We start from the raw sequence: 25,398 nt of genomic DNA, 5'->3' as shown, positions 1-25,398 counted from the left end.
TGACTTGCTTGGAAACTTGTTAACAACCTTGCTTAAAGGAATCCACTTCTCCTCATGCCTGCTTGTATCACCTCCCACTGATGTCAATATAACTGGAGTCAGATATGAGCATGTTTCAAGGGGCTGCTTTCCAATAAAATAGGGAGGGGAAAGTTTATATACCAGATAATTAGAAATACTTTATGAGTTTGTGATGGCAAAAATCTAGGGAATGACTTCTGAAGGGCCTAGACTAGGAGGCAGCTAATTTCATGTGTGTTCATTTCGCAAAAAAAATTCATAGAGCCGTTCATTTATTATATATGTCCATTCCCTTACGTGTGTTTCATTTCAGCAAAGTTTTTAAACGTCGGTAAATCAGCCTGTTCAATCAAATCTGAACATAATGCTGACCCAACCAAAACTTTGTCTTGCTTTTCTTTCTGCAAATTACTCCACGGTGACTTTTGAATGTACCTTTCGTACATACCTGAATTCTTTTGGACAAACATTAACGAAATCCATCTCCTTTTATATGTGTTGGCCTCCATAATTGAAACAAAGCAGTTCCTTCTAAGATTTGAGCAGAAAAGTGTTGCAGGCATACAAGCAGTCTCTCACTTTCTCCTCAGGTGTCTCTCCCTCTTGGGAGTCCTGTACGTTGATAGCTGGTGGCACTCTTATTTCTCAACTTTTAACCCCCTGGCTCCAGCACACAAAAGCCCTTTCAGCTGCTTCCATTTAGAAAAACTAAGACAAGCTGATAATTTCAAAGTAAATTTTACTAAACAGGAAAAAAGAAGTACAAATAGAAATCCAGAAAAAAAAATTATACCTGCATTGAAATAGGTTTCTAATACAGATCTCTTAACTATTTCCTCTCTATCCCCGCCCCCCCCCATCACTTGCATTTTCCTACTTTTTTTATATGGAGAAGAGTTGGTAGCAGGTGACCTTAGCATTTAGTTTATAGCTTACAATATATTAAGGTAGGTCGTTGGTGGAGCTAGAGGGGGAATGAATATTTCTGAGGGATCCTGACTTGAAATCAAAAGAAGTAACTAATTAAGCTTGGGTTATCTCAAAGGCTGAGAGTGTTGTATTCATATGATAAATAGTGGCATAATGTTGGGTGAGAAAATAGTGTTGTTGAAGTTTAAATGAAGAAGGGTAAATGTTGCCATTGGGCAGCAAAGGATAATTAATGGATATGCTTCATATCTGTGGCTGACCTGTATGTTTTTGCATACCCTTTCAATATTTTGGGAAGTCATAACTGTATTTCCCAGTCTTTTTTGCATCTAGGATTGAGGCATATGATTAATTCAGATGCATCCATTGAAGTAATTAGTTGAATTAAAACCATCACTTAGAGGCCAAAAGAAGAGAGATATGAGTCTTTTATTTTCTCATGAGATAGAATGGAGTGGTTTCAACCTGGGATCTTTATAAACCAAAAGATAGGTAGGGAACTAGGTGAAAAGGAAGCTAGATTTTATCCATTTCTTATGTTGAACCAGATTATGAGAAAATTCATATGGCCACAAATTCAGCTTTATATGTATCCCCTATAATACTTATTGCTTTATGGAAAGTAGAGGTTCAGTGAGGATTGTTTACATTATTATTTTAAAAATGACTCAAGTATGTTGGCAGATATTCCATGTCAATGTTAGTTTGATAGGATATGTGTTAAAATATGTTAAACCAGCATATACAGAGGGACTTAGTTTTAATTTGTAGTTTTAATTCTATAATAGTGGGATAAGGAAAGGGAATGTAGGGAAAAAGAAAACATCCCACCCTGGAGCTGGGAAATATTTTGAATCTGATGTCACAATTAATAGGAGGAGAAAATGAAATTTTCCTAAAGCGTGAATTCAAAATTCCACAGGTTCTTGCCAGGCAGGGGCAGGCCATGGTCCAGCTGCAATAGTTGTGTTAGATCCAAACTTTGAGATAGAAGAGATAAGAGTAATGGAGAAGTCAAATATGTAATTTAGAGAAGGCAGAGGCTTTTAAAAGTAAGGGTGTGAGGTGCCTAAGAAATTACATTTATTGTCAGAATGAAATTTGGCACTCTAATAAATTGAAATATCACTTGACTCCATGTAATGAAAGATCACAGGTTATTCCAACCTGTGCCCTTCATAGTAAGCCATTAATCAAAGTCTCCAAAAGGACACTCAGAAAGTCAGAGATTTTTTAAAAATTTCAATTAAATTTTATGGTTAAATACTGTGAATAACAGACTTAAAAAAAGTGGACTCACTTCCTATATCTTTGTGAGGGACAATTTTTTCTTGTCAGCAGAGATGGAGAGAAATGGTGGTTCCTGAAATAATGTTAAGGGGACCACTAGATGAATTTAAGTTAAAGTAAAATATGTGCAGACTGAGGCCGAGTGGCTTGGCCATGGTTTCCCTTTCTTCTCTTACCCTCTTTCTTTTCATGTGTTTTCAATGAGATCAGTCAGCTAATAAAGATTTTGAGGAGAAAATCTATCTTTACCATTCATTTAGACTCTTCTGTAGATCAAAGTGGGATATTTACCTTATGGTTGCTGTGGGTTGGAGCAACCATATAAATGCTTTATAATATAAATTGCAATATAATTTTCTTCCTATAAAATGGTGTATTTTACTGGATTCAACAAACTTGGTGGAAAACATCATTTATCTCTAACTGGCCCAGGTAGTCTCCTTATATCCCCCATCAGAAAAAGACCTCCTAGATGCTTAGTGGTGGGAACAAAAGTAGGTGAAGGTGTGAGGCAGTTGTCTAAATGAAAAGAGTGAACTGTTCCATTCTCAGTCCTGCTTCCAGACTTTTCTAGAAAGATTTAAAGCACCATGGAGCCCTTTGAGTTTCGACCTATTCTGGTAGTATTGAGGTAAACAATCTCATTCTATTAGTTGCTTAAGAATACACCCAAGCATAACAATCTATCTAGTCCCAGTTAGGGCCCTGCTATTATGGGTTTAGAAATACTAAGGTCATGTTTGCAGCTGAATATTATACTTCTGAAATTCTTTCTCACTGCCTGCTCTGATTGTCCAGTCACCTCTGCCCTTGATCTGGTCTGTTTCTGTTAACATGACACCTGGCTTCCCCAGGGTGGTCTGCTCCAGGTCTGAATCATTCAGCAAATATTTATTGAGCAACTGGAAGAAGCTGGTCTCTGTACTGGTTGCTAAGGATGCAGAGTTAAATAACATTGTCCCTCCTCTTGAGTAACCCACAGTCTGGTGGTGTGGAAACAGAGATCTATTCCTTTCTCTTGACAAATTCCTTGATACATAGAAGGCTTAAAATGATAGTTTTAGCAATGAACTGAAATAAAGAAAAAACACTGGACACATCTTAAAAATAACAAATAAGATGAGATGGCATGATAAAACACATGGGAGTGTTTCTGATTTGGTCTATAAGACTTAAAAAAGATAAAATTTTAGCTTGAATTTGATTTGGGTCAATAGTTTCCAAGGATTCTCATTTCCACCTAAAATCTGAGATGAGTTTTGTAACTTGGTGATTTCTTACTTGGTCAAAATGATGGTATATTTTCGTTCTTTATGGTTCTTGCCCTAATCCCAGCATAAGATAAGCATCATTTTCTTTTGTCTCCAAGTATTCCTTCTTTGAGTTTTATTCTACATTGAAATGACCTTGTGATGTTTTCTTTGCCCTTCCAATACCTTCCTTACCAACCACAGCTTTATGTTCTTTTGGCTTATTCTCACAGATGGTCTCCTACTTTATTAAGCCCACCTGAGTGCCGTGATGAAAGCATTTAAAGCTTTTTGCCCTCATATTTAAAATAGTGACAGCATTATTTATTCATTATGGTATTTTTATTAATTTTTTTTTGTAGTAGACTCTGGGTCTGGAGTTCTCTCTTGTCCAGCAAAAGAGCAGATGCAGTGTTTAAAATGCAAGAGAGGCTAATGTCTGAGAGGAGACAAGAGCTCTGAGTAAGTGTCCTTGCTCCGTTTTTATTAGGATCAGAAGGCTTACAAGCATGATGGATGTGCACAAAGAGACAATGAAACTGTGAACATTAACTCATGGGCGTGGGGAAAAGGGGGTTTCAAAGTGTTAGGAGTTTGGATCAATACAAAACTCCTGGCACCAGGCAGATGGTTATTTATGGCATGCAAGAGGCACCACATCTGTTTATCTTAGCTGGCCCAGAGGATAAGACAGATATAGCATGCTACCTCAGGGTCAACAAGACACCTTTCTTTTGCTAATGAGCTCCACTCTGGGCACTTCTCCCTGCTGCAGGCTATAGCCCTGTTTACCTGTTTACCTATTTTGGCCCTTCCCTCCTGTGAAAGCAGCTTTCTGCTATTGTACTAAGTTGGGGGGGGGACGCTTCTGCCCTGAATACCTAATCTCGATTACCTAATCTTGGATGCTTTCATCCTGCTGCTTCCTATTCCTATATGCCTTGTTAACCCATGGGTGCAAGCTCAGGGAATTTCTAAGCTTATTCCCCACATTTTATGATTTTACTATTAATTTAAAGACTGGCAAATACTACAACAGTTAGCTGCCATTATTCAAGTAGTCAATTACCATAATATTGAAGTACACACATTAGGGGACCAGAAGCTTTCTGGTTTAATTTATTGGACTTTCTATGGTAGTTAACATGTAATGTCACTGTGGTTTTTATTTTAAAATTCCAAGATGCAGGGTGTCTCGGTGGCTTAGTCGGTTAAGTGTCTGACTAACCTTTGATCTCAGCTCAGGTCTTGATCTCAGGGTTGTGTGTTCAAGCCCTGCATTGGGCTCCACATTGGGCATGGAGTGTACTTAAAACAAACAAACAAAAGTATAAAATTCCAAGATGCTTGGTGATATTTGTGTCTAATATATTATGGAAAGTATAGCCTATATTTAGTAAGTGCTTGCTGATTTAAAATACTGACCTGATGACTTCTGCATTTACCTGTAGCATCTATAATCTGGCAATTTTGTTAATGGTAAAGATACTTCACTATAACATTTTAGTGGCAATGAAAGAGAATAAAGTTTTTAGTATTATATAATAAAGTGGAAATGCAAACTTTTAAAGCTTTATAATCCATACTGCATTCAATTTAACTTTCTGGCTCTGTGGGTTACAAAAATCCAAACTTCCAAGTTGTAGAAGGTAAGATTTCCATATTTTTATTATAATCTTTTATATAATTAACACATAAGAATATTTTTATTGTAAAGTTTAATCAGTTTGGAAGTATATCTTCAACATCTCTTCAGCAGCCCCTCTCAAGCCCCACTTGCTTTCCCAAAGTATATTGTTAAAGGTTTGTTGCATATCCTTCCAAAGCCCTTTATGCAAAATCACACACACTTTCACAAATGGGATGAGACTTTATATATTGTTTTTGCAACTTCATTTAAAAATTTTACAGTTTCTTGTGGATCTTGCATGAAGCATATAAATTTTACTTATAATTAGTACATAGTAGTTCATGGTATGGATGTATCATAATTTAGTTAATCCTCAATTGACTAACATTTGGATAATTGCCTATTTTTTGCTCTTAAAATAATGTTTCATGAAATTTCCTGTTCATGCCTTTTTTGTAACCTGTTTTGACATTTGTTCAATTTTTATGTACCACAAGTCTCAAAAAAGAGAACTGGACCCAAATCTTTTCTTAAAAGCACCTTTATTGAGATATAATTGATATGCAAAGAACTGAACATATTTCATGTATACAATTCAATGAATCTGAACATTCTGGACAAACACCTGTGATAACCAGTGCCACAATTAAGTTAACAGATATATACAGCAGCTCTCAGAATTTCCATGTGTCCTTGTGGGGTTTTTGCTATAAGAATTCTTTACATGAAATCTACCCTCTTAACAAATTTGGAAGAGCACAATACCAAATTTTTTGATGTACATGTACAAAATATTTTTCTAGAATAGATATTTATAAGTGGAACTGATGGCCCAAAAGTTATAAGCATTTAATTTGCATAAATTCTGCCACCTTGGGAATGCTATTTTTTGTACTCCCACATCTGGTTCTGTACTGTATCTTAGATAATGTCTGACTTTCCCCCGAAATCCTCAACTGCATAGCTGACCACATTCTCAGTACAATCTGGGCTTAGAAAATTTCCAAGATGTTGTAAGGGATCTGAGGAAGGCACTTAGGGTCACCACTTTGAACAACTCTGCCATCTCCATTTTTTTTGTGTACATAGATGGGCTCATTAGACCTGGGAAAAATCAGATGTGCTCCTTCCAACGTGAGGAATTTCACACTGCTTCTTCTACTCCTTTTAGAACTTTCTATGGGATTCAAATGTAAGGAAAGTACCTTCTCTTTTCTGATGGAAATTTTTAGGGAAAAATCTTTTATTTGGCTATAGATAGAAATGTAGGTATGTAGAAAAACTTGCCTTTTTAAAGCAGAGAGGATAGATTTCTATCAACACCATGAAACATTTATAAAAATGCCTATGATCATTTTTAAGGTAACAAAGAAAATGTTGTAAATTCCAAAAAGTAGAAGTTATACAGGCTACATCCTCTTCTCTCAAAACTGAACTTATGGGGCACCTGGGTAGCTCAGTGGATTGAGTGTGTGACTATTCACCTGGGCTCAGTCATGATGTCACGGTTCTTGAGTTCAAGCCCTGAGCCCAGCCTCAAGCCCACTACTGACAGTGGTGGAGCCTGCTCAGGATTCTCTCTCTCCCTCTCTATCTGCCTCTCCCCCACTTGTTCCCTTTCTCTATCTCTCTCTCTCCCTCTCTCTCTCTCAAAATAAATAAATAAACTTTAAAAAAAAGCTAAATTTATTTAGGTAAATGCTAAAGAAAAAAAGAAAAAGAAAAGCAAGCAGTGGATGCTATTTATATTGACATGTTTGAGGTTAAAGCTAATAAAACTTTCACATATTATGTAACATAGACTTGAAATACATTTTTTTAAATGTGTTAAAAGTAGAAAAGAAGCTCTAAAGAAAAAAAGCAGGCAGAATTTTACACAAACTTCTAAGTCCTTGGTAGATTAAGAAGGTTAAAGGTAAATGGATATAGTATTTCTTGAATAAGTTGTGTTTATTAGGGTGTAACATAAAGCAGCTTTATTCTTTTCCCATAGTCTCTTCGAGCTCAAGCTCAATTAAGTTTTTCCTTACTGTTGAATGGTCTCTGATGGGTAACTCAGCTAAAATGCCTAGTCCAGTGCAATGATCAGAACTCCAAATTTCATTGAGGTAAAAATTTCTCCTTTTCCTCAGTCATGGGGTAGAGGATGAGGGGTAAGGAGTGGGCACAGCAGGGGCAGTCCAACCCCACACAGCCTCTCCATGTTGGGGTCCTTTTGTATCTTCAGGCTATTGTCTTGAGTAGGAGCTCTTTTAAAACTGCCCAGGTATGCTCCCTCCTGGGCAACTACTTAGCTCTTCTCAGGCATCATTGCCCTTGAGGTTATTTGGCTTGAATTGAGGGGGATACAAATGAATCTTCTCTTTAAACTCTTAAGAACTTCATTCTTTACTTACTAAAGGTGTATAATCACAGAAGGTGTATGATTTACCTTTAGTGGGAACTAAAACTGATTTAGTTTTCTGGGAGTGTTAAGAAAAAGAATACAAAAGAACAAATATGAAATTAGGAAAGAACATGATTGTTTACTAAGAAGGTGAAAGGAAATCAGAACTAATTACAGATTTTAAAAAGCTTACAAGCACCCTGAACTTCACAAAGTTAAAAAAATAACAACATTTTTATTAGCTGCCTCACACACCTCTAAAATACCTTTTTCCTTATGATTTTTGGCTGCATATTCTTTGACCTCCTCTTCATATGCCAATGATTTAGAAATGCTATTTTCAATAGGTATATTAGAAAGGTATTTCAATTTTTGTTTTGTCATGGTTAATCAAATTTTTTTTTATTACTAGTTTAGAAGCTCCTTTACCTTTACACCTCTTTACTGGAACTACCATGTACATTTGTAGAATTCTTGTAAGATATGGGAAACCCACTATTAAGTTTCTTTTATATACGAGCCGTAAGATTTCAGGGTGTTTCCAGTTTTCTGGTGCAACGATTAATATTAAATACCCTTTTAGTGGACATTTTTCATTGTCTGGGGAGGCACCCATGCAAGTATGGGAACCTCAAATTTAATCTGTATTAACTTGCAGTAACCACTGTGCCCTGCTAATGTTGGGAGAATTGGTTTTACAGTCTCTTGGAATATATCATCTGGGTCATCCAGTGGCTTGACTTGGGATGCTAGAACTCTCAGCACCTAATCTATTATCCTTAGCCTTTAGGACCTCAATTGAAACAGAGACTTTAAGTGGTATTGCATAATAATATACGGGATCTGAATAAGAGGATTATGTTAGTTTAAAAGACTAAATCAAACTGTACCCTCCAGACAGAGAATAAATATTCACCTTTCAAACTGTGGAAGTTGTTAAGACATTGTACAGGTCATAATCTCTGACAACAATGCAATAAAACTAGAAAGTCATTATACAGGAATGTTAAAAAGGTTAACCAGTCATACACCTAAAACTACTTTTCTCAATAACTGTTGAGCCATGAAAGGAAATAAAAATTTATAATTATTCAGAAAATAGTATTAATTAAATCACTACATATAAAGATCTATGGGATAGCATTAAAATTGTAACTAAAGACAAACTGAAATTATTAAATACTTGTATTATTAAACAAGAAGTATCAAAATAAATTACACATTAACTAATTAATAATTAGTGATTACCTCTCACAAGGATTTGCTTTGTTTTCTAAATACGCATAAGCTTTGATAGTTAGGCATTTTAGGGAATGACACAATCAAGCATTCATTAGCCTATTTATATGATAATATTGGTTCACACAAGAAGACTGAACTGAAAGTTAGGAGAAGCTGAGGGGGAAATGTTTATACTTTGAGCTTATTTTATTAGACATTTCCTGTTTATGACTTGGAAAGCCTGGCACATGCTTGTGTATCTCTAGTTAGTACAGTAGGTTCCTAACTTCATTATGCTTGGCTTACTTTATACTTAAGCTTACATAGGATTGGGAGTTTACAATTGGAGAAGGAAATGTGTGGGCCCTTGGACACATGACATAAAACCTCTCAGGGAAATGTTTGCAATACTTCTTGGTAGAAACTTCAAGAAATATTGAGTTATAAGATAATTGATTGATTTCCTGTGGTTATGATATCTTTTGGGGGGGTATTTAAAATGGAGAGACAAGATAGAAACAGAAATATTGACTATCTTTTGTTTTTCTATTTTTGCTTTGCATGTATATTTTAATGCTTTTTTTTTTATTGTTTTATAATCTTACACAGAGATCCTAGATGGGGTTTTCCTGGTTGAGGAGAAAGTATGTCAAGTGGAGGTCTTTCATAGTAAGATTCATTTTAATTTAGAGGACTTTGTTTACTCATCACAAAAAGGTTTTCAATAATAGTGGCACTTTCTTTTAAATTTAGACACATTGTGAAAATACTGAAATAATTGTGTTCAGAAAAAGTGTTATTCAAACGTTATTTAACAATGCTCCTCTAACTTCAACCAAATCAGAGAATGTGATTTATAGATTTTGAAGAGTTCTCAGACATAGTTTGTGGAAGTGAAAATTAGCACAACCTTTGTGTAGTTGCCAGGATTTCTCCACCAAAATATAGAACATATTTGATAAAAATTCTCTGACAAAAGTAAACACAAGAGCAATATACAGGATATGACATTAGAAGCTTATTGACATGATACTCAACATATCTTACATGTAAACTTAGTGGTTTAGGGTTTTTTCAATGTTTGTCCTTTAAAAATTCAGGTTGTTGGGGCACCCAGATGGCTCAGTGGGTTAAGCATCCTACTTCGCCTCAGGTCATGATCTCATGGGTTGGGTTCATGGGTTCAAGCCCTGCGTCTGTGTGTCAGCTTAGAGCCTGGAACCTGCTTCAGATTCTGTGTCTCTGTCTCTCTTTGCCCCTCCCCTGCTTGCATACTCTCTCTTTCTCTCTCTCTCAAAAATAAACATTAAAGATAAAAATAAAAATTTTACCATAACCAGTTTTATTTAAAATATGTGTAGACTCAAGGTTGATAGCCTCTTTTTCATGCAACTGTTACATTTTTCCCCCCTGGAAATTAGCATCTTTTTTTCATAAAAAACTTGGGGGGCAGAATTATGACTTTAAAAATTCTTGATTTAAGGGGTGCCTGGTTGGCTCAGTGGGTTAAGCATCCAACTTCGGCTCAGGGCATGATCTTGCAGTTCACGAGTTTGAGCCCAGCATTGGGTTCTGTACTGACAGTTCAGATTCTGGAGACTGCTTCAGATTCTGTGTTTCCCTCTCTCTGCCCCTCCCCTGCTCATGCTCTGTCTCTGTCTCTGTCTCTCTCTCAAAACTAAATAAATATTTAAAAAAAAATTCTTGATTTAAGGCAGAAGTCTTGAAAAATAAACCTACAACTTTTTTTTTCTACAAACACTTCAAACTCTGAGAAAGATGAAGCCTAAACAAAGAACAATACTGTTATGAGTCATATATTTATAAAAACGGAACTATAAAGTGCTACTGCACAGGCACACACTGACTAATCACACAGGAGGCTCATTTGAGGGTAGAGCGGGGTAAATATGCTCACTGTGCCATTCCCAGAAGAGCCTCAGGGTACAGCTTTCCTGTGTGATATGGAAAGTGAGTGTCAATGAGACCCTTCCTCCAAGCCACCAGCCAGAGCACAATGGGAATGAACTTCCTTGATGTGAACTGCAGAGGTAGAGATGGATGAATGAGGTGGGTTCACAACCTCTCCTCCTAACATCTAATGGGGTGGGGGGGAGAGGGAAGGAGTTAAAATTCAGCAGCAGCTTAAGAAGAAAATGGTACAACTTCTTTCTACACGTTTGAAAAATGGTAATCTGAGAAGGAGACAGAGACAGAGAGAAAGCTTCTTTCAAAATAACATGTCACTCCTCTATGCAAAACCCTTCAGTAGCTTTCCATATGCCTCAAAGTAAAAGCCCAAATCCTTAAAATATTCTCCTGGCCTCTCTAGATCCTGGCTCCCACCAGCTTTCTGACCTCATCACCTACCAGTCTTGGCCTCCTCTCTCAGCTTCAAACATGCCAATCACTTTACCAGTGCTGGGACTTTGCATTTATATTTCCTTGGCCTGGAGAGTTCTCCCTTGGATAGCATGGCTCATTTCTTGACTTTCTTCAGGTCCGTAGCTTGAATATCACCTTATCAAAGGTCTTTTTAGACTACCTTATCCAAAATACTAAGCCCTGTCACTATTATACTTACCTTCATTTTTCATCATCAAACTTATGATACATATAGGTGATAACCTGACTGATGTATGTTTTGTTATTTATTCATTGTCTCATTTCCACTAAAAGGAAGATTTTCATGGGGTAGGTACTTTGTCTATTTTGTTCACTGCTATAAACCAAAAATGGGCTTGGGACAGAGTTGCACACACACAAAAATGTGTTGAATGAGTGACTTCTGGTGTAGCACAGAGTTCTAGCCCTACTCCCATTCTGCAGAAGCAATACTCTGTTAATATCATGAATCCACAATGTAATGACACTCTCACCAACATCTTCCACAGAAAGAGAAATGGTCTGACAGGGCATCCTTGGAAGATCAATGAAAAATATAGGAAATATTTTGAATACATAAGATCTCATTATATGATCTCAGCGAAGGCAAGAAAGGCCCTAAGAACCTGATTGTTTCTAAGGATCCATGCTAGGGTGGATAGAGCAGGAGAAATTTGCTTATGCAGCCCTGGCTGGATACAGTGGGCCTTTCTATAGTTTCTTTAAAAGTATTTCAGGAGGATGAGGTGCTTGGGTGGCTCAGTTGGTTAAGTGTTCACCTCTTAATTTTGGCTCTGGTCATGATCTTATGGTCATTAGATCGAACCCCACGTTAGGCTCCATTCTAAGCTCCATGCTGAGTGTGGAGCCTGGTTAAGATTCATCTCTCTCTCTCACTGTCTCTCTCTCTTTCCCTTTTCCCTTCCCCAACTTGTGTGCATGCTGTCTCTCTCTCAAAAATAAAAATGAAAAATAAAAGTACCTGAAAAAGTATTTCAGAAGGAAATAAAATGTGTCTGAGCACTGTCTTTTCCCCCTCTATAGTCTCAGTATACAGAATATAGAGAATTTCAGATCTCAAAATTAGACTTAAAGTATCATACCAAGATGTGGGGAGGGTGGCTATCAAATAGATTTTACCATACAATACCTATTGTCATGTTAAGAGGGAACACGATCTAGAAGTGTGATCCATCAATCAATAGCTACATAGCTATATATAAATATGGGACATGTCATACAAAAGACAAAATGATGAATTCAGTCTGGAAGAAAATGCCAAAGAATAGAAGAAAACCTAATGTGAGTGTTTTGAGTTTATTAAAACACACAAACAAACAAAAACCTTGTAAAATCATGAATTCAAAAATGAATATGAAATATAACAACAGGATGACATTAAGAGGGAGATTACTAATATGCAAATTGTTAATCAGAACACTACTGTATAATAAAGTGTAAAGAACAAAATACAAAATATATATGGCTGGAAATATAAATCCTTATACATGGGAAAAACCTTAGATAACCACAATGTGCACAGGGGTTAAAAAACATTATAAAAATGATAATAGAATGAGCAAATAAAATTCAATATTAGGAGTCTAGGTGCCCTTAAAGTAGAAATTCCAACAAAAGGAATAGAATTTTATTCAAAAATATGGAGGAAATTTCCTCTGAAAGGAAGAATAAAGTATGCAGATCATAATAAGTTATAAAGAACAATCAATACATACCAATGTAGGCATACATTATTGAAATAATTAAACTTTTAGAAAGAAGAAAATAATTCTTCAAACATCTAGAAAACAAAGGAAGACACTGACAAGAGCAGAGATGAAGACAGCTTCTGTCTTCTATAGTAACATCCAATGCCAGGAAACAGAGAAATAATGACTAGAGAGTTCTGAGGTCAGAGATTTTAACCAGAAATATTATACCTTGCCAAAAATTTTATTATTTTATAAAAGTCACAAGTAAAATTTCAAACATGGGGGAATGCAGGAAATATAGTCTCCATGAGTTTTTCTGGAGAAGCTATTTGATCTCAACTTTTTTTTTTCAACTTTACTGACATATAACTGATAAAATCATAAGATATTTAATTTTTTAATGTTTATTTATTTTTGAAGAAGAGAGACGTGAGTGGGGAGGGGCAGAGAGGGAGACACAGAATCTGAAGCAGACCCCAGGCTCTGGGCTCTAACCCACGAACTGCAAGATCATGACCTGAGCTGAAGTCGGATGCTTAACCTACTGAGCCACCCCGGCACCCCAAAACTTATAACGTATTTAAAGTGTACATTGTGGTGATTTGATATATGTGTACATTGTGAAAAGATTCCTTCCATACAGTTAATTAATGTATCTATCGCCTCACATATCTATTTTTTTTAATGCTGAGACCATTTAAGTTCTTTTTTAGCAGATTGCAATTATATAATACATTTTTATCAACTATAGTAATTATGTTACACATTAGATCATCAGACCTTATTTATGGATAAGCAACTTTTAATGAAGTTGAAAGTTATTTCTTTGAAGCAATATAATTTGTTTCTCAAAAAGAAAGCCCACATAGTAACCTGCTTCAAAACTAGACAGCAGGCAGCTGTAATTATAGCATGAATGAAATTAGTATACTTGGTTTCTGTCCTAGCACAGCTATTGATGAGCTGTTATCTTGGAAGATCAGTCAGCTTGTATGTGATTCAAGGAGATTATGGGCTAGTTGGTTCCTACAGATATCTTTAAGGTCTAAATTTCTATAAAGTAACTAGAAAGTTTGTTGTTTTGTATTGTAGTAATGTATTTGCCAATGTAGTGGACTAAAAACTGATTGTACTAATATTGAGTACTTTTCAACATTATTTGTGAAACAGTTTTTTTTTCCAAATCTATCCAGATTCAAAGGAGGGGGTGGAGATTCACTACTATAAGAGAGGAGGTGCTGTATTTTGATTTTCATTTGGATGACTCTTAGCTTCTAAATTTCTAAAACACACAGATTATAAGTAAACTAAAAAAGAAAACAAGCTAAAATAAAAACAATCTGGAAAATACAACATGGTCATTTGGAACAATGGTTCTCAGATAATTTTATCTGCAATTTTTCTTAAGTATGTTATTTGTGCTATTATTCCTCTTTTCTCTACATTTTTGTTTTCCCTTTTTATTCACCTCCCTCAAACAGCACAACCTGGACTACTCTTATAAAGCAATAAAAGTCACAGTTTATGCTTCCATTACTACAGATTCTTGACTTTATAGATCTCAACAGAGATTGATGTATGAGGCCAAGGAGGCCAAGGAGGCCACTCTGCTCCTCTGCTTGACTTCAAGGCTGTCACCACCAGCCATACCTCGAAGCACAGCTCTGTGGGTGTCCTAATAGAGTCCTAGGCGAGAGAAAGTCTCCTACGTCATCTCATAAAAATCTGCTTATTTTAAAGATAAGCAAAGTGAGGATCAGACTTCATAAAAAGTGACTTGCACTGAGTGCAAACTGGATTCCAGTACTGTGATCTCTGAGTCCGGTCAACTTTACCATGTGCCATGCCAACCACTGGCATTCTGTTTGCACACAACCAAATCTTATATTTACCCCTGGTATCAATTTTGTTGTTGTTGTTTTCCTTCTTAAATTGGTTTCGTCATATGCTGATTCCTCGGCTGTGGAGTCCTAAGTCTCACCCACTGAGAAGCCAACTACATTGAATAAAAGTATGGCCATGAACTGATTGGCTTAACCTACTCTTACCCAAGTTCTTAGGGTCAATGATCTTATGCGGGTTTTAGCCTCACTCTTTTCCAGGAAGATCAGTATCATCTCAGCTATTTCAAAGCATACCTAATGTTCCAGAATACAGGGAATATCGAATCTCAGGGAAAGATTGATTCTCTGGGGGCATATTTCTATGTTCACACCTTGTTCTTTTCAATGACCTCCCCAAGAGTTTCTGGAATGTGAAAGCTGCTTTCTTCTGAAGAAAAAACCACTGGCCTACATACTTTTTTTTTTTTTTTAATTGTTACAAGGGGCACTGCTATAACCAGCAATATGAAATCTTGGACTGTTTCCTAGTTATCTTTCTGCTTGCTCTTTATCCACCAGCCTGAAAAGAGAGGTGCAATTTTGTGAGCTAGCTAAATAAATTGAATAAATAACAAATAAATAACAAATAAATTGAATAAATGAACAAATAAGTATACTGAAGAATAGGCACTAAACTGTGAAGCCAGTGCTTCTAGAATAGACTCCTTTCTGTCACATGACTTTCTTAAAAAATATCCTTTTTCTCCTAACCATTCTGCATTTCTAACACACTAGCCTTCCCTTAAACCTTCCTTTACTTTATTTCCTCTACTTTCTCCCCTTTCCTTCTTCCTCCTCTCCACTGCCACATTTTCTTCTTTAACCATTCAAACAAAAGGGAAATTTTAATTGTTGAATTGTACTGATGCTGTGTTGCAATCACTTATAATCCATAAATGATATTTAGATGTAAATTTTATTTTGATATTTGCTCAAATTTCCTCATGGTGACATAAGACTTTTTGTGGTATTAACAATGAATGTAGAAAAACAATGAGTACGTTGGTATGTGTGTTTGTGTATGTGTGAGAGTGACAGATACAGAAACAGAGACAGAAAAAGACATAGATTTCAGATGAATATTATTTTATTTTATTTAGCATCACTAAGAAAAACCTAAAGGGCATTAGTAAAATCAAAACTGTGTACTACTGGGGTGCCTGGGTGGCTCAGTTGATTGAGCATCCAACTTCAGCTCTGGTCATGATCTCTCGGCATGAGTTCGAGCTCCACATTGGGTTTGGTGCTGTCAACACAGAGCCTGTTTCAGATCTTCTGTCCCTCTCCTTCTCTGTCTCCCCTACTTGCGCTCTCTCTCAAAAATAAATAAAACATTAATTTTTTTTAAAAAAGCTGTATGTAGCAAAGGAAACAACCAACAAAACTAAAAGGCAACCAACGGAATGGGAAAAGATATTTCCAAATGACATATCAGACAAAGGGCTAGTATCCAAAATCTATAAAGAGCTCACCAAACTCCACACCCGAAAAACAAATAACCCAGTGAAGAAATGGGCAGAAAACATGAATAGACACTTCTCTAAAAAAGACATCCGGATGGCCAACAGGCACATGAAAAGATGTTCAACGTCGCTCCTTATCAGGGAAATACAAATCAAAACCACACTCAGATATCACCTCATGCCAGTCAGAGTGGCCAAAATGAACAAATCAGGAGACTATAGATGCTGGCAAGGATGTGGAGAATCAGGAACCCTCTTGCACTGTTGGTGGGAATGCAAATTGGTGCAGCCACTCTGGAAAACAGTGTGGAGGTTCCTCAAAAAATTAAAAATAGACCTACCCTATGACCCAGCAATAGCACTGCTAGGAATTTACCCAAGGGATACAGGAGTACTGATGCATAGGGGCACTTGTACCCCAATGTTTATAGCAGCACTCTCAACAATAGCCAAATTATGGAAAGAGCCTAAATGTCCATCAACTGATGAATGGATAAAGAAATTGTGGTTTATATACACAATGGAATACTATGTAGCAATGAGAAAGAATGAAATATGGCCTTTTGTAGCAACGTGGATGGAACTGGAGAGTGTGATGCTAAGTGAAATAAGCCATACAGAGAAAGACAGATACCATATGTTTTCACTCTTATGTGGATCCTGAGAAACTTAACAGAAACCCATGGGGGAGGGGGAGGGGGAAAAAAAAGAGGTTAGAGTGGGAGAGAGCCAAAGCATAAGAGACTCTTAAAAACTGAGAACAAACTGGGGGTTGATGGGGGGTGGGAGGGAGGGGAGGGTGGGTGATGGGTATTGAGGAGGGCACCTTTTGGGATGAGCAGTGGGTGTTGTATGGAAACCAATTTGACAATAAATTTCATATACTGAAAAAACAAAAAACAAAAAACAAAACCAAAAAAAAAACAAAACAAAGTTCACCTGTATTATACAGCAAAAAAAAAAAATAAATAAATAAATAAATAAATAAATAAATAAATAAAAAAAAATAAAAAAAATTTAAAAAGTTGTGTGTTACTTAAGTGGAGTTAAAAAAAAAGTAGCAAAATATACTGGAAAGCAATTTTTTCAAATCATATAATTAGGTAACAATGATTCTTTTGTTTATGCCAAGCTTTCTAGTTATGTTTTTATGTGAATGACATACAATGATTTCCTTAAATTTACTCCTGTCCTGTTCTCAGGGTGAAATCTTGTTTCCTAACATGTTTTAGGAAGAGAGGTAGAAGTCAGGCTGGCCTCAGAGTGACATGTGCTATTTCCCACTCCAGATCCATCAATTATAATTGGTCATGTGGCCTCACCTGATCTCTAAGTGGGACTGGGGATAGAAGGGATAGCCATAACCCCTGCCACCCTTGGGGGAGTTGAAAATTCAATAGTTTTGGAGTCCAGAAAAACTATGTTCCCATCTACCTCAAACTCAGTGCAGGAGACAACACTTCATTTTCCATCAAAAAGCATGCTATACTTCCCTGTATTTCCAATCACATTTACAATTCTGCCCTAACACCTAACTTTTAAATGTACATTGTTTGCTGAAGAACATATAAACCCTAACATACAAGGTTTATTGTTTTTATTTTAGTTGAGAACAGTGGTGTCCTATCCAATGATTAACATTTCCAACAAAATTAGAAGGGAGCATTAGAAATAAAAAAAGCAGAGAGGCATTTATTCTACTCTGTTTAAATGTGATTGAAGAGGGGCGCCTGGGTGGCGCAGTCGGTTAAGCGTCTGACTTCAGCCAGGTCACGATCTCGCGGTCCGTGAGTTCGAGCCCCGCGTCGGGCTCTGGGCTGATGGCTCAGAGCCTGGAGCCTGTTTCCGATTCTGTGTCTCCCTCTCTCTCTGCCCCTCCCCCGTTCATGCTCTGTCTTTCTCTGTCCCCAAAATAAATAAACGTTGAAAAAAAAAATTTAAAAAAAATGTGATTGAAGAAAATATGCATGTAGAAAAGTGTACATACTGTTAGTGTACAGTTCAGTGAATTTTCACAAACTGACCATACCGGGGTAATCACCCTCAGATCAAGAAATAAAACATTTCTGCCAACTCAGAACCCCCTTCTAGTCTAGAGCCTCCTAAGAGTCACCACTATCCTGCCTTCCAACACCACAAGTGAATCTGTACTTTATATAAATGCAGTTGCACAGTATGTATTCCTCTGTGCCATGCTTTTTTCATTCAGCATTATATTAAATTTATGTTATTATGTTATGCTATTAGGTTGTTCCCTCATAATGTATTCCACTGTGTGAATATAGCACACTATTAGCTTTGGGTTTATTTTTGACCATTAATCCCTATTGGATAGAGAGCTGGAAAGTATTTTCATAGGTAATTGATGTCCTGCTTCTCTTGATCAGTTTCCTGACTTCTTCTGATCACTTCTGACTGCTTCCTTTTGAGGCTTATAGTCATTAAATTTCCATGAGGGCTTTGCTGGCTCTGAGGCAAATCCAGTTCTCTTCTTGTTTTCCTTGTTCATTCTTTCCTGAATTTCTCTGCTACTGTTCACATGTATATATATTATATATATGATCTATCTATCTAATATTTTACATAACACACACCTTTTTCATGATTATCTCATATATGAGTTATTCCCAACTTTTTCACACTGGGCTAAACTGGAGGTGATTTAGAGACATTTATATGAGATGTGTTGAAAAAATTTATTATATAATTGTTATTTATATAATTATGGTAAAAAATATAGCGTGTTAATGAAGAAATTGAGTATTGTTTTTACATATAGATGACAATTGCAGTTTAAAATGAGAAACTTAAGTTTGCTTTGGTGATGAACCTAATTGTTTTGTGTCACATTTTTATACCTGAAGTGGCTATAGATTTCCTGTTCAAGTCTTATTAATGATACAAACTCTTGGTAATTACTATTGATGCGACACTTTTTTTGTGCAAGTGTTAAAAGTATTAAATGCAGTAAAATGTTGGGGTGCCTGGGTGGCTCAGTCGGTTAAATGTCCAACTCTTCGTCTCAGCTCAGGTCTTGATCTCAAGGTCGTGAGTTCAAACCCCCAAGTTGTGCTCCATGCTGGGCATGGAGTCTCCTTAAAAAAAAAAAAAGAAAGAAAGAAAGACAACCATTAAAATTTACAACGTTAAAATTGTATTTGAAAAATTTAACAATCTCTTCCTTTATTTCTCACTGATAATTAAGGATAGATTTTTAACCCAACAGAGTTTTTTTCATATTAAGCATTTTGAGATAACAACAAAGCTCTATTTTGGGAGAGATCTACCTACACATCAGGGAAGCTACCATGTAGCCAGCACATCAACTGAAAACAGAAAGAAACATTCAATATATGGGAAGCTAGAAATGTGGGCTCATTGCCCTGAGCTATTCCCTTCCCAACATCCCATCTGCCTCCCTTCCTCTTCCTCCTCTCTACCAGGTTTACCTTAAGCTATTTGACACCTCCAACCCCAACTACTTCAGCAGCCTCACAGGCTGTGTAGTAAGATGAGTGGTGGTTCCCCAAAAGATATGTGCATCCCTTAATTCCTAGCAGCTGTAAATGTTACCTTATTTGAGAAGAGTCTTTGCAGATGTAATTAAGTTAAGGATCTTGAGATGAAGGTATCATCCTGGATTAATTGGATGGTCACTAAACCCAATGACAAATGCCTTTAGAAGAAACACACAGGAGAGACTTCACAGATGGAAGATGAAGAAGTGGTGTGACCACAGAGGCAGAAATTGGAGTAATGCTCCACAAGGCCACAAGTCAAGGAATACCACCCCTGGCCTTGCTAGCTTCCCCGGGGCTGAGGCTGACAGGATAGTGTAGCACGACCAGTGAGCCCCCGCGACGCACTGTCCTGGGGGTGGTCACATGGGTTGTTAGCATTCAACTCACCCTCTGCTAGTTATGCAGTTACCTCTCACTAAGATTACCGATAATCTGTGTTGGAAAGAAAACTACTTTCTTTAAAAAATATCCATAGTTTCGGTAGGAAAAATATAAGCTCAGGATGGGTCAGTACCAGGAAAATCACCCCTCAGAAAATATTCCCAATTTTTATTTTTATTAAAGCATTCCTTGAGCATAATACAAAAGAGCCTGAGGAGGTGGTAGATGGTGGTGGAAGCCCTTCTATACTGGGATTAGAAGTATCTAGAATTCATGTGTTTGTCTATTTGAACTTCATTTTTATTAACTCTCTGACACATTACTTTTTGAGGGGTAACAAAAGTTTTGAGAAATTTCCTTCAGCCCTCTTCACATCACTATCTGCTCCTTGCAGTTCCTTTACCAGTCCTCTGTCCCTGCAACCTCCTCCCCCAACCCACCATGTGCTGCTCCTCAGGTAACAGTCCTCCTGCCTCTCCTAATAGCCTTGTGCCCACTTGTTTGAACTTTGCACTGGGATAAAGATATTTTCCCAAGGTGGCCTATCCTCCCAATTTATTGAAGAATTTTATAAAGAAAATACAAAAGTAGGGGTTCCTGGATGGCTCAGTCGGTTAAGCATCCGACTTTGGCTCAGGTCATGATCTCGCGGTTTGGGAGTTCGAGCCTTGCGTTCGGCTCTGTGCTGACAGCCCAGAGCCTGGAGCCTGCTTCACATTCTGTATCTCCCTCTCTCTCTGCCCCTCCCCTGCTCGCACTATGTCTCTCTCTCTCTCTCTCTCTCTCTCTCTCTCTCTCAAAAATAAACGTTTCAAAAAAAAAAAAATACCAAAGTAGACTGCTTGACAATTTAAAATTAGTGATTGATTAGCTTTTGGGCTTCCAGAGCTACAATGATAGGTTTATAGATTTCACAGTTGTTGGGGAAGAGTGATAAAAAAGGAAAACAGGTTCTCTTCTTCTTCTTCTTCTTCTTCTTCTTCTTCTTCTTCTTTTTGGGAGAGAGAGAGCATGTGTATGAGCAGGGGAGGGACATAGATAGAGGGAGAGAAAGGATCTTAAGCATGCTCCATGCTCAGGGCAGAGCCTGATGTAGAGCTCGATATGGGGCTTGATCCTACAACCCTGGGATCATGACCTGAGCCGAAATCAAGAACCTAACACTCCACAAACTGAGCCACCCAGCCGTTCCAACAGGTTCCCTTCTTCTAGGCCAGAGCATGGGAATATTAAACAAACACAAGCAGAGCATGAACAATGCCTTCTTGGGGTGATAGAAATGATGGTGGTCACAACAGCACACAGGGCATTCATTTCTAAAATTGTCATTGTATGAACAATCCTGGTGGAGTCCTCTTGTCTCATGGAATACTGTCTGAATTTCAGTTGAAAAGTACTAGGACTGACCCTTTGGATATAAGTAAACCCTCTTGTAGCTTCTTAGTAATACTAAGGATGGGACCGTGGAGGAAGCTGGAATCTCCATTCATCTAGGCAAGTGGGATTCATTTTACACTGACAAACTGATATAGCACATACTGTGAATACTGCTCTAAGTACTGCCACTGTTCCATTTTATAGATAGAAAAACAAGGTACAAAGAGATTTAACACCTCGTCCAAGGTCAGAGTTGATAAAGGACAGTGAGAGTCAAACCCAGGCACTCTGGTTAGACAGTCTGTTTGATATGATTTGATTAGCTTTTAAATCCAGTAAAGAGAATGGAAGGGTTCTTCTGCTGTTATTCAAATAACTGTTCCAAGAAATAAAAAGACATTGTGCATAAGGTAGTTACATATTAGTGTGAGTTGGTGTCACAGCATGATGGGAGGGTATCTCTGGCATTTTACAACAGGAAAAAGTCATACAAGAATATCTTGCATTTAGTATTGGAAAAGTTGAAACTGTTTTATGTACACAAGATTGAAATAATATTTATTTCAGCAAAATATTTTGAGCCTGTTCATACCCTGAGATTTGGAAAACCTGACATTTTCTTACCCTAGCTAGTGTAATCTATTTTAGCATTGGTGTTCTCCATTTTCTAATAAAATTAGAGTTTTAGGTTAAAGGGAAGTCTTTATTAAAGCAAATGTTGTTTTCAATGTGATGTTGTTTAATTTAACCAAACTGGTATCCAGGATGCCCCTGGGACATAAGCTCTGTAGACTGTGAGTTTTAGGAAGGTTAAAACATGTCTGCTGGGTATTCTTGAGGGATCTTAAAATCTCAGGTAATATGTTACAATTTTCAATCAATTTTTGAGAATCCATACAAAAAACTCTTAATTGCCATTAATGTCTAGGAAGCCAGGTTGTGACTATTAATCCTTAACATAAAATTGAGAATCCATTACTTAATATACCTGAAGTTTTCTTCTAAACTTGTTTTTTTTAAATTTTTTTAATGTTTTTATTTATTTTTGAGACAGAGCATGAGCAGGGGAGGGGCAGAGAGAGAGGGACACAGAATCTGAAGCAGACTCCAGGCTCTGAGTGGTCAGCACAGAGCCCGACACGGGGCTCGAATTCACAGAGTGTGAGATCATGACCTGAGCTGAAGTTGGACGCTTAACCAACTGAGCCACCCAGGCGCCCCTAAACTTAATTGTTAAGTAAGTGGTTTATGTCAGTATCTTTTTGTGGAGAGTCTAGCTCATCAAAAAGATGATAAAATTTCATATATTTAGAGATTAAAGATTGAGTCCAAGCTAAAATTGAGTTTGCTCTGGGTCAAGCAAAGTTGTTTGAAGAGAGAAGCTGTCATTTAATTAAAAACACCAGCCGGTGGAGACAATCTTACGAAAAGGTTTTTTCAAAATTTCAGACTTTAATGTCCTTTGTTTTCAGAACTTCAGGCACATCTTACCAGGCATATCCCCCTGGATCTGATATTGGCATTTTAAAGAAACATATCCCAACAAAACTCACCATCTTTATCAACACAGAAACTCCCCAAAGCCCATCCCTTTTGGGTTTTTTTTATGGAGGCCTTACTACCTAGGTGTGATTGACTAAATCAATGGCCGTTCATGACTGATCTCAAATTCTAGCCCCTCTCCCCTCCCAGAGGGCTGAAAGTTCCAACCTTCCAATCACATGGTTGGTTCCTCTGGCAAACTCAGGTGTGCTTGAAAAGGGTTTCTTATGAATAACTGAGGACACGTTTATCTCTCTCATAGCTTAGGAAATCCAAGGGTTTTAGAAATTCTGTGCCATGAACTGGATGAATACCAAATATGTATTTCTTGTTATAAATCACAATATGACAGACTTCCTCCCCTTTGCCTCCTGGGTCACTTACACTCCTATTAATGGCCCAGTTCCAGTGTTGCCTTCCTCCCTGAAATCTGCTTTGCTCTCACCTCTATTCCCTTCACACACCCCTCTACTGAGGGCTTAACACATTACATAATCATTGCTTGTTTGCACGTCCACCTCTCTACCCATCTGGTGAGCTTCTTGAGCTCATTGGCTCCTTGTACACCTTGTAAACATCACAGTCTTTTGTCAACTCTGAGCGACTGTTGAATAAATGAATGAACACGAGCTTGATGTTTTCTACATATTCATGAGACTATTATCTGGAGAATTTTCTGACATCAGCTCTACTTGGTGACCATATAAGATTATTGATAGTGAGAGAACTTTTGTATCAACCCACAATTACATGTTTCTAAAATAGTTCATTTACTATTAATTTTCTTTTTTCATATCACTCACCTACATTTGGAAATATATGTTACAAGGTATGTGAGCAAAATAGCTGTGTTGTTTCTTTTAATATTAACCAAAATTACCAGGTATCAGACTTATTTCCATTTATAAGATTCATGAAGTAAGAAGATATGATCGTTTTATTACCATGTAACCAGAGAAAACTTTGGAGCATAGATGTATTCTACATTTCTGAAACATGATTTGGGAGAATATGTGAGTTTGATACACTTAACTTTTAGGGAAAATACCAAGCTTATAGCCACAAATATTCTAGTTTTTCTAGACATTCAGAATACCTTCACAAGCCTTTTTTTCTTTTTTTTTTTTTTTCATTTGAAATATGTGGGTATTTTATGGGATTAAGAAGAAAAAGGATTTGGCTAGCATATCTAGTTTCTTTGAAGTGAAGTGAAATTTAGAATTTGATAGCTGGTCTAAATTTTCCAGATAGTGCATGTTGCTGATACATAAACCTATTTTCCTCAACCTAGTGTAAACAAATAAAGACACATGGTGGGATACAGTGTTCTCATGTCTATTCTGACTTTTAAAAACACACCTATCTTGTAATATTCCTTAGCCTTCTTCTTGTTTTAAAAGCTATGACACATCGGAATGTATATTTGCTCAACAGAGTTGATGGAAGTCTTTGTCCATGGCAACCATGAATCTCAACCACACTTCACTTCAGCTCACCAAAAGATGGACTACTTTTATTACCTGAACAGGAAAACCGAGTCATTTAAAAGGGTCAAAAACCAGACTCTTTCCTAATCAGAGACCTTGGACCTTGGAACCCAAACATGTACAACTTGGGTCCTGTCCTTTTGGAGACTAACTAATGGGAATAAATTTTTCCATAGCAGAAGAGACATTGTGATTTTTCCGTATTGCACTCCAAGTTTTTGAGAATGTGCTTGAGAAGGATGCTGAACTAAACTCTAGATTTCTGTCTTCTATTTCAAATACATTCCATGCAGATTATGGCACAAGTGTAGGGTGCACTACTCAGCCTCCCCACACACTATGATTCATACGGAAACCCCTTTTACTGGCTGCCAACAAACCAAGAGCTTGGGATAGCAGGATTTGAGAAGGCACGAATTCAGAGTGAGCTCGGGCTGGGCAGGAACACAGTGTGCATTCCAGGCTGGCAAAAGTGCCCAGTTTACAATTGCAAGGGAAGGCAGACCTGCTGATGCTGAAAAACAGTCAAGGAGGCTAATAAATACTTGGTAAATGAAGCGAAGAAGTGCACAATTTCTCTCTCTCTGTCTCTCCACCTTTCTTTTCTTTTCTTTTCTTTTTCCTCTCTCATTTCTCTAACGTGTTCTCAGAGCTGAGACGTTAACTGTAAATTTTCCAAAGTCCCTATTCCTTGTGTAACGGCAAGCCACTGTGTTATACTTAGCTATCTCTGCAGCTACATACTGATCCATCCTTAAACTTGTAATGCTAAAGTATGTGCTGGTTTGAATCGGCATTACCATACAAGGCAGCTTTGAATTCCTCATGGTAACCTTTTTATTACTCCTTTTGAATTTCCCAAGCACTGCCAAAACGTCTTGAACTTTGGGAATGATTATAAACTTTATAAACATAAACC

At 37.2% G+C, this 25,398-nt stretch overlaps 1 long non-coding RNA gene across 2 annotated transcripts in view; it reads left to right on the top strand.

The window, feature by feature from the left end:
- Positions 1 to 24,660, top strand: part of LOC123383990 — an 81,420-nt gene extending 56,760 nt beyond the window's left edge. For both annotated transcript variants that reach the window (XR_006594457.1, XR_006594456.1), the window contains one exon: positions 24,393 to 24,660. This is a non-coding gene — a long non-coding RNA (uncharacterized LOC123383990). The remainder of the gene's footprint in view (positions 1 to 24,392) is intronic.
- The last annotated feature ends 738 nt before the right edge of the window (positions 24,661 to 25,398 follow it).

Source organism: Felis catus, chromosome A2 (genome assembly GCF_018350175.1).
Source record: "Felis catus isolate Fca126 chromosome A2, F.catus_Fca126_mat1.0, whole genome shotgun sequence".
Classification (NCBI taxonomy): domain Eukaryota; kingdom Metazoa; phylum Chordata; class Mammalia; order Carnivora; family Felidae; genus Felis; species Felis catus.
Note: the sequence above shows the minus strand (reverse complement) of the source record. Positions and strands in the feature narration are given on the sequence as shown.